Genomic DNA, 14,091 nt, shown 5'->3' with positions numbered 1-14,091 from the left:
AATGGCTGGCTGGGATTGCACACGGTTGCGGATGAAACCGAAGTGAGAGCGATGAAAGGAGACAGGTGGGAGGGGGCTGCTTACATTGTCATGGTCGCGATGCAATCGGTAAAGCGGAGCTGGTCGGCAGGGAGGTGGCGGCGTCTCATGGAGGCGGTTGGTGAAAGGAGGCGAAGGAGACCCGATAGTAGCTGTGTAGGATTCACGGATTGGAACGAGGAGACTAGGAGGATTGAAGTGACTGGGTGCGATCAGTAAAGCGGAGCCGGTCGGCGGGGAGGCGGCGGCGTCTCGTGGAGGCGGTTGGCGAAAGGAGGCGAAGGAGATCCGATAAGTAGCTGCGAAGGAGTCACAGATTGGAACGAAGAGCCGAGGAGGATCAAAGTGACTGGGCCATTGTGCAGGCGTGTAGCCTCTAGTGAGTGGGCCGAGGAGTTGGATCCAGCAATATTTTGCGTTTACGTCCGTAAAGGATTTCCTTCCTATTTTTCTGAAAAACAAATGGATTCCGTTGCACACTTTCCCATCCCTTCTACAGCGCCGTACCAAAGTTTTGGTGGCCCTAGTGCAGAACACAAATGGTGGTCCTATAACTATATTATAAAATGTAAATATATGTTATCTCTATAATTTCCATCACCAACCAATGAAGAGTTTGATGTTGTGGTGGTTTGACATTCTCTAACAACAAATCTATCAATAGCACCCTTTTGATTTTAAGCGACTTGTTCTAGTCTTCTTTGCCTCTTGTGCTTTTGAGCACCAGACTCATGATTTCTATTTCTAAATCTACAAGACATGATTGAGTAATTGATCGATCTGTTTATAATTCAAAAATATAGAAGAAAGCTAAATTAATAAATATGGAGTTCATATGACTGGTCATCAGTAAAGGAGGGCTAGGAAGTAGGAACAGTTTCCTTTGGTTATTGATTGTGACTAGGAGATCAGCTACTTACTTTGATGTGTGGAGCACGGTGGACTAGTTTGGATGGACTACCAGGCATCACCAACGTTACATCCACTGTCGGTGTTTACCGCCAAGCCTGTTCAGGGATACCCTTAGCAGTAGGGTTTGTAGGTAGGGATCGACTGCTCTAGAACTCGATGGTACAAGGAACACAAAGATTTAGACAGGTTCGGGCCGCGAGTTTGCATAATACCCTATGTCCTGTGTGGTTTGTATTGCCTTAGGTGTTGATGATTGTTTGGAGGGGGTCCCTGCCCGCCCTTATATATCCGGGGGGGACAGAGTTACATGGAAAGTCCTAGCCGAGTACAGTTGGAGTCCTACTACAACACAATCTGGTAGTTTCCTTTGTACTGCAGCTAGTTCTGTGCCTATTCGGGTAGTTACAAGAGAGGTAATGTACATCCATGAGCTATCCCTTACTCTAGAACATTCTATGTCTATAAGCAGTCCCGCTGTCCCGGGTCCCCCGAGCTCTTCGTAGCCGAGTCCTGCAGGTATCGAGTACTTGGCTAGGCATCTTCGAGTTCTTCAAGTAGTCAGAACATCCTTCTGGTTGCTTCTGGTCCTTCCTTCAAATACGTCTAGTAGTCCTTCAAGTACTTCTGTTTGCTTCGAGGCTGTGAGGTGCTCAAGCCCTGAAATCTTGATCATATATGGTGCACGAAGTACTCGCGCTCCATATGGAGTAGCCCCCGAGCCTTAGGTTGAATCGTAGAATCAGGCTGAGGGTCACTTCAGTCTATTTTCCAAAAAAATTGAAAAATAAATCTCTGAATTCTATATCCAGCAGCCCCTGAGCCTTAAATCAAAATCTCTTTTGCTGTAAGTAGCCCCCAAACGTAGATTTGGAATTAAGGATTTAAGTCGTGGCATCAGATTTTATCCTTCAGATTATTTGCAGGATTCATCAGATCCGGAAGCATGACTTTTCCTTGGTGTTCTTGCTCTCGCCCTCCTGAGATTTGTGTAGTTCCTTCCAACAAAAGACGCTAGAAGAGAACTTGCGAGTGACAAGACAAGTCTCTGCTGCCTCCTCCTGCGTTCCTAATGCCTTCGTTGGATCCATGCTGAACATCATGTCCTTGCATCTTTCAATGATGCAGTTTTGGAGTCACTGGGTTGAGTCCTGTTGTGTCACATCCTTGGGGTTGTCTGTTTCTAGGTGCCCAAGAACTGACATCTCTAGCGGGGAAGCTTGATCTTGCCACAAAGTGTTTAGGGAGAAAGAGAAATTTCTCTGCAAGATGCTACAAGAGGACTTGCGAGGTGATTATTGTAATCTGCCTCCATACTCTTGTAGCTTATCTCCCTGAATATGAATATATTTATTCCCGAAATGGGAATAATAAGTTTGTACTTTGTCATGGCCTCGGGCCGATCTAGCTGCAACATGCTTCTCAGGAAGCCAAGAAGTGTGCGTACAGACCCGAGTCGTTTGGTAAAGTTATGTAAAAAGTTCTCGAGTTGTAATGTCGAGGATATGTACTATGTCGAGTACTTATCCTTGTTTTGGAATGTAATCCTAGTTAAGGAAAAGGATGTTGAGTAGTCGACTAGGGATGTGAGTGTTTTCTTTTTCAAAATGTAATTTCAAAAAAAAGGAATGTCCCTTTTAAATCCCATTATTTCCTCTATTTGCAACAGACTGTTGGCCTGTTGGGTGTTTTTACCATGTTACCACCGCCATTATAAAATGAAGCGGTAACTTAGGTTTTACCCCACCGGCTGCCACTTGCTTCAGATCTGTCTTTTCATTCTCGAGCTCCCAGATCCAAAGTTCTTGTTTCCCTTTGCTCCCCACTATCGCCCTAGGATTTCCGCCAGTGTATGCAAGTGAAGCGATCCATAGATTTCCGGATGGCCCCCAAGAAAGCGACCAAGGGGAAGGGTGTGGCTGCAGAGCCAACTCGTGATGAGGGTTGGAACACAAGTAAGTGTTCTCAATCTGACTTAGATTCTCTGGTGTCGTAGGGTCTTTTAGTTCCCAAATCTGTTATCCAATGGCGTCCTGCCTTGGGTTCAGATCATCTGTATGAAAATACGGGGGAAATCGTTGCTTTCGCCTCATACTTGGAACGCGGATTGGGGTTTCCTTGCTCTTCTTTCTTTTCTGGACTCCTGCGCTACTACAGGATCCAACTGCATCATCTGACCCCAAATTCCTTTGTCCATATTTCCATCTTCGTGCATTTATGCGAAGCTTTTCTGGGCATCAAGCCCCATTTTGAGCTCTTTCGCTTTCTTTTTCATTTGAAACCGCAGCCCAATAGATTCGTCTTAGATGTAGTAGGGGGCGCGGGTCTCCAACTTAGGCAAAGGAAAGATAGAGTGTATATCCCTTATGACCTTAATAATAAAGTAATCGAATGGAAACCCAAGTGGTTCTATGTCGAGAACCAGTCGGGATGTTTTCCATCCATTACTCCTGGCCCTCCGATCCAATGGCCCGAGTGGAATAAAAAACCAACCGACGAGAGTCAAATCTCTGAACTACTCGCGCGGATTGCCATTTTAAGGCAAAGTATGTTGACTGGGGAAACAGTCATGTTTGACTGGATGAAGCGAAGAATCCAGCCATTGCAGGCTCGGGAATCACTTGGATTCTAGTATCAGGGAATAACTGATCCGTCAAGATACTCGAAGGAAGAGATCTCAGATGATGTAGTTTTTAGTCGAATACAACAAATTCTGAAGAATGTAAATAATATCCCAGTTGGTTCTGGTACATTTTTTGCTGCGAGTCCACCGAAGCAGGTACTTGATAAGTGTAGTCGATTCATAGAAATCGAGTACTTTACCATAGTATAAAACTGATAGAATTTGCTTTCTGTAGGAGGACGTGGATCGCTTTAAGAGTAGTCCTTCGCTACCAGGCATTTGTTCGCCCTTTTGTTATTCTAATTTTCTCGATCTGTTAATCAAATCTTGGTATGCTCATATGAGATTTCATATAAACAGTACTGATATCCAGATTTGTTTGTACAGATGAGGCAACGTCTGGGGAAAGGAGTGATGGGGAGCACAGCCCCACTCCAAGCGCTGATGCCCAGACCGAGCGCCCAAGGAGTACTCGGTCAGTGGCGAGGAAGGGTAACAGCTCCTCCCATACTACTAGCGACAGGTAAATGGCTAGTTATTTTGCAATCGAGTACTTTCTAGTTGTCGATTTGTAAGTTTTGATTTGTGTTTTTGCTTTTCCCAGTCCGTCGGCTAAAATGCCATGGATCGTATCATCTGGGGATGATATTGTGGTGGGACAGACTGTCCCCTCCGCCACAGTGGACCCATCAAGTGGGATCGGAGCTACTCCTTCAGCGAGTAGTTCCTATGCTGATAAGACCGTCGATGCGGGTAAGCTGGCTGTGATCACAAAGCCTGTCCGCAAATTTGGCATCAAGGAATTTGCCCTAATAAGAGTTCATGTGTAATTCATGTGTAAGTTCTTTAGAACTTGTATGTGTAGGTTCTGTTTTAAATCTAGTAGTTTGTAACTACTTTGTTTTTGCAGAGATGCAGTCCTGGGATAGGACGTGGGGGCTGAGAGCCACACGGATTCTCAGCCGGGGCTGGAGAAGCCCACGAGTACTCCTGAGATGAGTACTCATGATGCGGAGGCGAAGGCCAACGCTATGCTTCTAGATTCTCCATTGCGGAACTTGGAGAGGGCCAATGAGGAAATCCCAGAGGATGAAGGAAGCGGCAAGCTTCCAAGAGAGAGAAGGCGAGAACTTCCTGAGGGAGGCGATGATAAACAACCTGCGGAGACCCCTGCAGGTAAGCTTGTAGTGCCTTGTAGAAAGGTATCTTTTTGTTTGCTCTTAATGTAATTAAGTAGCATGTTTTTCCTTTAGATTCCCAAAACACGGGGAATACTGTAGGAAGAATTGAAGAAGTGCCCAAGGAGGCTGTTTGTTGTGGCGAGTACTTCCCAAGTCACATCGGGAAGTGATTTGTCGCGAGAGAAGGTGGTGCATGCTTTTAAGCTGCTGGGGGTAGGTAGTTGTAACATCCCGAAAATTACCCAAAATAAATCGTGCGCTAAAATTTTGCTTCGTCGTTGAGCTCGACTTCCCCTCCAAACCATGAACCCTAGACGCCAAATCCCGAGATCATTTCTCTGTCCCGAACACCGTTGTCCCTTTCCCCCTCTCCGCGCGACGCACGCGTGGCCGACCGGCCGTAGACCGCGCCGCGAATCCCGCCGAGCACGCGCGACCGCCGCGCGTGGCCGGCCGGGGCCGCATCGCGTCGGCATGAATCCCGCCCTTCCCCTCTCTCTCTTTCTTTTCTTTTTCCCATTTTTCTTTTTTTCTTTTCTCTCTCTCCCTCCTCCTACCCCGTGCGCTCGGCCCCCTCCCTCTCTGCTCCCGTGCGCCACCCCCGCCGCACGCACTCGCGCTGCAGGGCAGCGCCACAGCCGCGCACGCCCCGGCCGTGCCCGCCCCGCGCCCGCCGCGACGCGCGCCCCGCCGCCCGGACCCGCTCGCCTGCGCCCTGCTGCACCCGAGCCGCTTTGGCGCCGCCGCGACGTCGTGCGCACGCGCACGCGCACGCACGCGGACGCACCACCAGAGCGCCCGCACACGCCACACCCTGCCTCCTATCCCGTGCGCGCGCTCACCGCCACGACCACCGTTGACGCCGTACAGGCGGCGGCGACCTCGGCACAGTGACGCCTGCAGCGGTCGCCGCCTGCCTGAGGTGTCACGTCGCCTCGCCGAGCCCGACCGCCGTTGACGCCGGCCCCCACCGCCATTATTTCGGCCGCCGGCCTCCGCCGCATCCCGCCAAGCCGCCACCGCCTCTCCACGGCTATAAAAACCTCCCCACCGGCGCCACACCATCGCACTCAAACCTCCCTGGCCACCACCGCCTCCCCTCCCCCAGCGCTAGCGCCGCCGCCCCGCTTCAGTAGCGCCGCCGCCGCCGGCCCGCGTCGCCCCGCCTCTGAGCGCCGTCCCGGCACAAGGTGAGGCCAGGGATCAACCCCGCAGGGCCCTCACCTCCTTTCCCCTCTACCCCGGGCCGCCGTCGAGGCCCAGGGCGGCCGAATCGGCCGCCGCCGTGCGCCGCCCACCCCTCCCCTGTTTCCAGTGGCGAGAGGAAGGGGAAAGGCAGTTTTGCCTTGAGCCCCCTCCCCTTTCCTCTAATCAGCAAAGAAACCCCAACCTTTTAAGCCCCTTTTTCAATTAAACCCTTACCCTTTGTTATATTTCCAAAACCAACCCCCCACCTTATAAACATAATTACAAATAAAACCCTGACTCTTTTTAATTAACCCAAGAAACTTCTAAAATATAAACCAAGCCCTTACTTACTTAATTATAATTACAATTAGGTCCCTGAACCCCTGTTTAGGGCCTAAACGCTCCCCTGACCTATCATTTTATGTGCCTAACGACCCCGGATTAACCTAAAATTTTACCCCGCCTCTCCTAGCTCAGTTGCAGCCATACCACTCAGAAACCATCCAAAAATAATACTCTATGCTCTATATTTCATGTGTTCCCGTTTCGAGCTCGACGACAAATCTTTGTCTTCTGTGTTTTGATTGTGTGCCTGTTTGTGTGCGCTGTAGACCACGGAGCGAACGAAGGAGAACCCGTTGACGAGCAGTGCTGTGAGCAGGTGAACGAGGACCCGTTCCGCGACCCCGAGCCCGAAGGACAGGACTTCCCCGAAGGCTTTGAAGACGGCAAGTTCAATCCCATCCTTTGATGCATGTTTCTGTCCTAGTTTTTATAAACACAACCCAATGGCCTGTTTTATAAAGTTGCATATGTTTTACTTGCATGAAAACACGGTTGGATAGCCACCCCTTGACTTGTGATGACCATTCCTTGACCACCTAGATTAATGTCTGATTTTGCTTGGACGTTAATCGATATTAGAACGCTCAGGACTTTACTCATAATATGATTTATTTGATAAAGAAAATGTGTGCGTGTGGGAAGGGATAAAATGTGGATTTCGAAAGATGAGTATGGATGGGATGGACGGCATTTCTGTGTGATTTGCCGATTGGTGTGCTTGTGCCTGTGTGGCAGAGCAAGGAGGGAGATATCCATCTTGTCGTGTCTAAGGACCGAGTTGGTGTGTCATCTCACCTAACTCCACTTTCGTGCAAACCACTCGACCGTTGAATGGGCAACGGCGTAGCATAAATCCCACTAGTTGGTGTGGTAGCCATCAGGAGAGCTGAGAGCAACGGGTGACTAAGGAAAAGGGATAAGCCCCGAGTGACTTATGCCCGGTTATACCTAAGTGAACGGTCAATGACCCCTTGGTGCGTCCCGTGATGGCTAGTCAGGCTTAGCTATGGTGGGTAATGGCTATGTTGGGATCTACACCGACACGACGGTGTTCGAGTTGTGGTATCCTACTTGTGGGTAAAGTTGCACACCTCTGCAGAGTTAAGAATCTATTCGAATAGTCCGTGCCCACGGTATTGGGCGAGTTATGGTGTGGTCACATAACTAGTGTTTCTTTGGGATGGGCTGGTGTGAGTTGTTTTGGAATTGGTTCCGGCAGTTGTGCCGTGTGCTACGACGGACGGGGAGTCCGGTAGCAGTTTTAAAACCTGAACTCTGTGTTACTGCAAAAACTGATTTCTAAAAGGTTTTTCGTAAAATAAACCCCTGCATAAAATGCCGTTTTTCTGCAAATTAAACCGTAACCTTATCCTTGTTTTACCTATGCATATTATTCTGTTATAACCCCCTCCGTGGGTGTGGTTGGACTTGCTGAGTACGTTTGTACTCACCCCACTCTTACTTTTTACAGAAGAAGACCCGGACTTCGTACCAGACGACGCCGAGTAGGGTTACCGTTCTACACCCAACCTTGCCTGTGGAACCGGCCCTGTTGAGATGCCTCCGCTGTCGCAGTACTCTGAGCCCGTAGTAGACCCTATGTGGTTCGCGGTCTGGTGTTATGTCGTAGCCTGGTTAATTATTATTATCATCTGTATCGAGTGTCCGCCAAGGTTTGTAAGGTTTTGAACCATCTGATGTAATAAATGTGGCATCAGCCTCCTGGGACTGATGTTTTGTATCACATTTAAGTCTTCTCTTATGAGGGGACGCTTCAGTAGTCGAATGCTTCGAGTACTTTTTACAGAAGATCGAGTAGTATGCTGATCTTTTTATTTTGCAGGAGGTACTGGGACGAAAGGGTGTCCAGATGCCAGATGAGATAGAGCTAAATGCTCTCAAAGAGAGGCTTAAGACGCTCTCATATGAGAAGACTGCTCTTGAGGGGAAGCTGAAAAAGCTTTCCCAATCTAAGAAAGGTTAGTCTTTAGCATTTGATAGGCACTCGACTAGTAGATCCGCTTAGTGTTTATAAGATTTTCTTTCTATCGAGTACGCAGCTTGTGCCAAATTTTTAGAGATTCAGGAAAGCTTGGTACTGGATTTAAAGATTCTTATGTACCGAAATGCAGATGAAATAGAGAAGCTCAAGAAGATCAAGGAGGACTCTGATCGTGAGACAGCATCGATGCTGCAACAACTCAAGACTTTGTCAGAGTCATGGGACTCGATGCAGCGTGAGCTCGTGGAGCTGAAAGAAGTCAGAGATGCCACCCTGGAGGTAGCCGAGGCCATGGATATCCCAGTTAGAGATGGAGATGAACCACTCACGCTGGCCGGGAGGCTTCGCAGGGTGCCTGGAGCCTTCGAGAGGTTTGTTTCCCACATTACCCGCCAGTATGTAGGTCACGTACTTGGGCTGGTGAAATCTTATTGGCCAACCACTCGTTTGGATGCTCTTGGTCGAGGAGCCAAGGCTGATTGTACTGATGACCAGTTTCGTCAGTACTTGGCGGAAACTTCCGGGGTGGCTGATCAGATTGTAGAAGCCTTGAGCAGAGTAGAGTCTCCTTAAGCTTTTCTTGTATTTGAGTTGGCATGTGAGCCAGAAGTACTTTAAATAAATGCTGGATGTTTGTGTAAAGTCAAGTACTTGTTAGGATTGTGGAATCCCTTAATGTGTCGAGTAGTTGTACTCGTGGGTTCTGAGTGTAGGCAGCATCGGGCCCACTCAGTCATAATAGTAGATACGATGAATTATATCCGTGGGTGCCTTAGGAGGCAACATATTCTCGAATCAAATTGAGTTTGTATGTTTCTTAATCGTAATCATAGTGCTGGCTGGTTAGGATTGAATCTCGCGGGATTAACCAAGTGGGAATAGCACTTAAAGGTGTGAGAAGCCATAGCTTAGTATCAATTTCCTTCTTGGAGGAAAAATTTTCAATTAGCACGCGGCTAATATGAACTTTGTTGTTCAAATGGGGGAAGAACTCTTATTGAGTATTTAGGAGTTTTAAGAAGTTTCTCGATAGATAAGAAGACGGGAAGCTCTCGACAAATACTTAGAGGGAAAACATGAGTTCTTTTTATATCTCAAGCAAGCGAGTAGTACCTATCAAGTACTCAAGACAAAAAGATTCTGTAACAGAGATTCCCATAGTAAATTAAGCAAGCAGGAAACTTGTGTCAACTTATTTTAGAGTATCAAGAACTTATCTGTACTCCTTGAGGGGTTTTCGTAGTTGACCATTTAGGATAGACCTTGTCTGGTTACCCAGATAGTTGATGTGTTTCAAGGGGGTCCCTGCCCGCCCTTATATATCCGGGGAGACAATGTTACATGGAAAGTCCTAGCCGAGTACAGTTGGAGTCCTACTACAACACGATCGGGTAGTTTCCTTCGTACTGCAGCTAGTTCTACGCATATTCGGGTAGTTACAAGAAAGGTAAGGTACATCCATGAGCTATCCCTTACTCTAGAACATTCCATGCACGTAAGCAGTCCCGCTGCCCCGGGTCTGACAAGCCCCCGAGCTCTTCGTAGCCGAGTTCTGCAGGCGTCGAGTACTTGGCCGGGCGTCTTCGAGTACTTCAAGTAGTCAAAATATCCTTTTGGTTGCTTCTGGGCCTTCCTTCAGATACGTCGAGTAGTCCTCCAAGTACTTCTGGTTGCTCCGAGGCTGTGAGGTGCTCATGCCCCGGAATCTTGATCGTATATGGTGTGCGAAGTACTCGCGCTCCATATGGAGTAGCCCCCGAGCCTTAGGTTGAATCGCAGGATCATGCTGAGGGTCACTTCATTCTTTTTCCTTCATTATTTTCCAAAAAAATTGAAAAATAAATCTCGAATACACATATCCTGCAGCCCCCGAGTCTTGAATTTAAATCTCTCAATTTAGATTTAAGGATCAAAAACTCGTGACAAAATATGTGGTAAAACTGCTCAGAAAAGTGAACAATCCGTTGATCTTCCAGGTATTCACAGAATTGCCATTGGAAACCATATAAACTCCTGCGGTGACTTCTAGGGTTTTACTCTTTTAACTCCTGGCCGCCGTCAAATTTAGATCCGAACTTCCCAATTACTTGTGCTTTTAGTTATTTATCCGTTAGCCCCTCTCATAGCCCCCGAGCATAGCTCGTGACACTGAGATGGCTCCCAAGAAGAACAAGTCCAAAGTCAAAGATGAAGCGGTTGCGAATCTTTCCCCGGGCTGGCACAAAAGCAAAATGTCTGAAGCAGCTATACAAGAACAGGAGAATATAGGTCTTCTCCAAAGTCAAGCTGTGATCCTATGGCGCGCAGGCGAAGGAGAAGATTATCCTTTCAAAGGTACTCTTGAGACTGTTTTGTTCCGCGATTTCGTGGAACGTGGCCTTGCAGTACTTGTTTCTGATTTTTTTCCATGCTCTTCTTCACTTCTAGGGAATCCAATTGCATCATCAAACCCCACAATCCATCTTGCATCTTTCTATATTCACTCATTTCTGTGAAGCATTCCTTGGTATCCTTCCCCACTTCCATCTTTTCTAACATTTCTTCACCCTTGCACCCATTCCAAATGCTACAGAACCTGCCGTCGTCGGGGGGGGGGGTGAATTAGTGCTCCGTCCTGAGACCCAAAACGAGTACTTATCTTATGACCCAACGGGTAAAGGAACCGAGTGGAAAAGTTTTTGGTTCCATGTCGGGAACTTCGAATCTCCACATCCAGAAAGGATTGCTGGCGCCCCCCCAAGTCCAAGCAAGCCAGTCGAGTACAGGACCTGGTGGCAATCAAGTCAAATGTATACTTAGAGCCATTGCAAAATTCAAAAACAAAGGAGTTACTGGCAATCATGTAGTCTTTTCCTTTGTGAGTCGTCGGATTCAACCTCTTCAACGTCGGAAGCATCCTGCTTTCAGATATGAAGGTACAAAAGATCCCACCAGACTCTCTCCAGAAGCAATGGCTCATTCTGAAGTAGTCAGAAGATGTTGCAAAGTACTTGATAATTTCGACAAGTCTTTGGTACTACCAGCACTCTTCTCGGCAATCAATCCACCCAAAAAGACCTGGGTAAGTGTTAAAAAACATTGTCGAGTACTTGTAGATAAGCATTTATTATCTTCTAAAGAATCCTTTCTTTCTTTTAGAAGAATTATAAGACATGGTACTGCATACCTCCATCTTCGGAAGATGCTGCCCCTTTTGATGACAGTAAGAAGCGAAAAGCTGCTCCTGGATCTTTGTTGCAGAGGAAAACAACCCGTCTCGATAGTGGCTAGTAAGAATATTATCTTCTCAAATTAGATCCAATTAGCCTCAGTTTTCTTATTTTCAATCTCGCTTGGCTAGGATCCAATATCTTTCTGCACAAGAGAAGGATCAGGTCCAAGACATCCGTAACTGGATGCAAAAGGATCCAGAAGCAACTACTCGATCAGCCCCCGAGTCACCAATAATTGGGTTGATCGAGAACTCAACTGTTGTCTGTCAGGATGCACGCACGTCTGGGACATCAAAAGAGCCGAATCCTGAAGCACCCAAGCTTACTCCTTCTGCAGCTACTGAAAGTACCTCAACTGTGAATCCTGCTGTTTGAGTAGTGCCCTTTCAGTCTCTTCCACAATCTACCCAGGAGGAGATGGGGAAAGAGCTCTTTGACGACCCATTGTTGTCCATAGAAAATGTAAAGAAGATCGCAGATTGTATGCAGTGGACCTTCAAATACAGTAAGATAAGCCCTCTTCTGATATTGTATATCAAGTAGTTGATAATGTCTGACCCATCATTTGTTGCACTTGTAGGAAGTTGCCAATCGGTCCTTCCTTAAGTCTCAGACTGTTGACAATCGGAAAACTTTGGCCAAGCAAAATACAGAAATTGCCAAGCGCCTTGATGAGTCCCTTGCTACACAGAACAAGCTTTATGAAGCGAATCATGAGCATACTCGAGAACTTTATAAGATACAGAAAACCAAGCTCCAGGAACAACTGCAGATTGCCCAAGCCTGTGAGTACTTGATCCTTTTCTTGACAATACTTCTCCAATAATTGACTTAATCACTGATATGCCCTTGTTGCAGGTTCTTCAAGTGACCAAACTCGACTAGTAGCAGCAGCTCAGGTCATTGTAGATATGGTAGATTCTGAAGAGGGGTCGTCGAGTTTTAAGTCTTTGGCAGAGCGTTTAGAAGAGGCTCCCAAGAAGTTCTTTGATGTCATGACAGCCACCTCCAAGAATTATCTTACCCATATGATTGGGATTGTCAAGTCTTACTCTCCTCAGCATAATTTAGCTCCCATAGCTAAGGGAATAGCCGCTGATTGCTTTGATGAAGATTTCTAGGGCTATTGTAAAGGAGCAAAAGTGATTGCCGAGGAGATTTTGAGGAACTTAGCAGAGTAATTTGCTTGTAACAGCTCTTGTGATCTTATGTAAGAACTTGTCTTTGTATGTATTGCTTTTATCCTGTTGGTGTATCTTTAAAAGCATGATCTGATACCGTAGGATAAGTAAAAACTACTCGAGTGATCGAGTAGAATGATCACATGGAGTAATCTCCGTAGTTAATCAGTTAGGATGAATCCCGTCGGACTATCCAGTTAGAAAAAGCTGTATAGAGATATCCATAATCTACTCGAGCGAGCGAGTAGGGTGTCCTAGCCAAGGACTGGAGTAATTTCTAAGATAGATCTGTTAGGATGAACCCTGTCGGGTTACCCAAGATGAAACCATCTTAAAAATATCCGAGACCTACTCGAGCCAGCAAGTAGGGTGTCTAACATGTAGACTGGAGTAACTATTAAGATTGACCAGTTAGGATGAACCCCGTCGGGTTACCCCAGTAGGACAAATTTTAGTAGTATCCAAAACATACTCAAGCAAGCGAGTAGTTGTGCCTTTAACACAAGGCTGGAGTTCCTTATAGTTGACCTATTAGGATGAACTCCGTCGAGTTACCCAAGTTGAAAAAACTAATAAAGGTATCCATAGACCTTCTCGAGCCAGCGAGTAGGTTCTGTCCTTACATTGAGGACAAGGATGTGGCTTGTATAGTTATCCCAATGGAAAGACTGTGTAAGCTATCCTGGTCAGGTTATCCAGGTCGGTATGAATCTGTGAAGATTACCCTGGTTAGAAAAACCTATTAGTGAATAGTCCAATATGATGCTGCCAGGTTGAAAACTGCCTTTAATGTAGTCGAATGGTTAATGGAAACCCTTGATTTTATTAAAGAGATCAACTGACAATCACCACGTAACTTGGATCAAGGATAAAATCTGCGCAAGTGCTCAATGTTCCAGGAATTGGGTACCTCATTACCGTCTGCGTCGGTAATTCTGTATGATCCGGGTCTTATAACCTTAGATACGATGAAAGGTCCCTCCCATCTGGAGTTTAACTTGTGCAGTCCTGTTTCATCTTGAATTCTTCGTAGGACTAGATCTCCTATATTGAAAGATCTTTGCTGGACATTGTGATCATGATATCGTTTGACTCCTTGAAGATATCTAGCCGATTGGGTCAAAGCATTGATCCTGACTTCTTTGACTGAATCCAATTCGAGTTGTCGAGTTTCATCTGCTTCTCCTTCTTGATAAGCTTCTACTCTTGGAGATTTTCACATGATATCTGCCGGTAGAATGGCCTCTGAGCCATAGGTAAGAAAGAAAGGAGATTGCCCAGTTGCTTTGCTAGGCTGCGTTCGTAGCCCCCAGACCACATGGGGTAGTTCTTTAATCCACTTTGCCACCCTTCTTGGAGTTAGCGTTGTAGAGTCTCTTCTTCAAGCCGTCGAGTACTAAGCCATTGATAC

The sequence above is a fragment of the Panicum virgatum genome, chromosome 3N (genome assembly GCF_016808335.1).
Source record: "Panicum virgatum strain AP13 chromosome 3N, P.virgatum_v5, whole genome shotgun sequence".
Lineage (NCBI taxonomy): Eukaryota > Viridiplantae > Streptophyta > Magnoliopsida > Poales > Poaceae > Panicum > Panicum virgatum.
Note: the sequence above shows the minus strand (reverse complement) of the source record.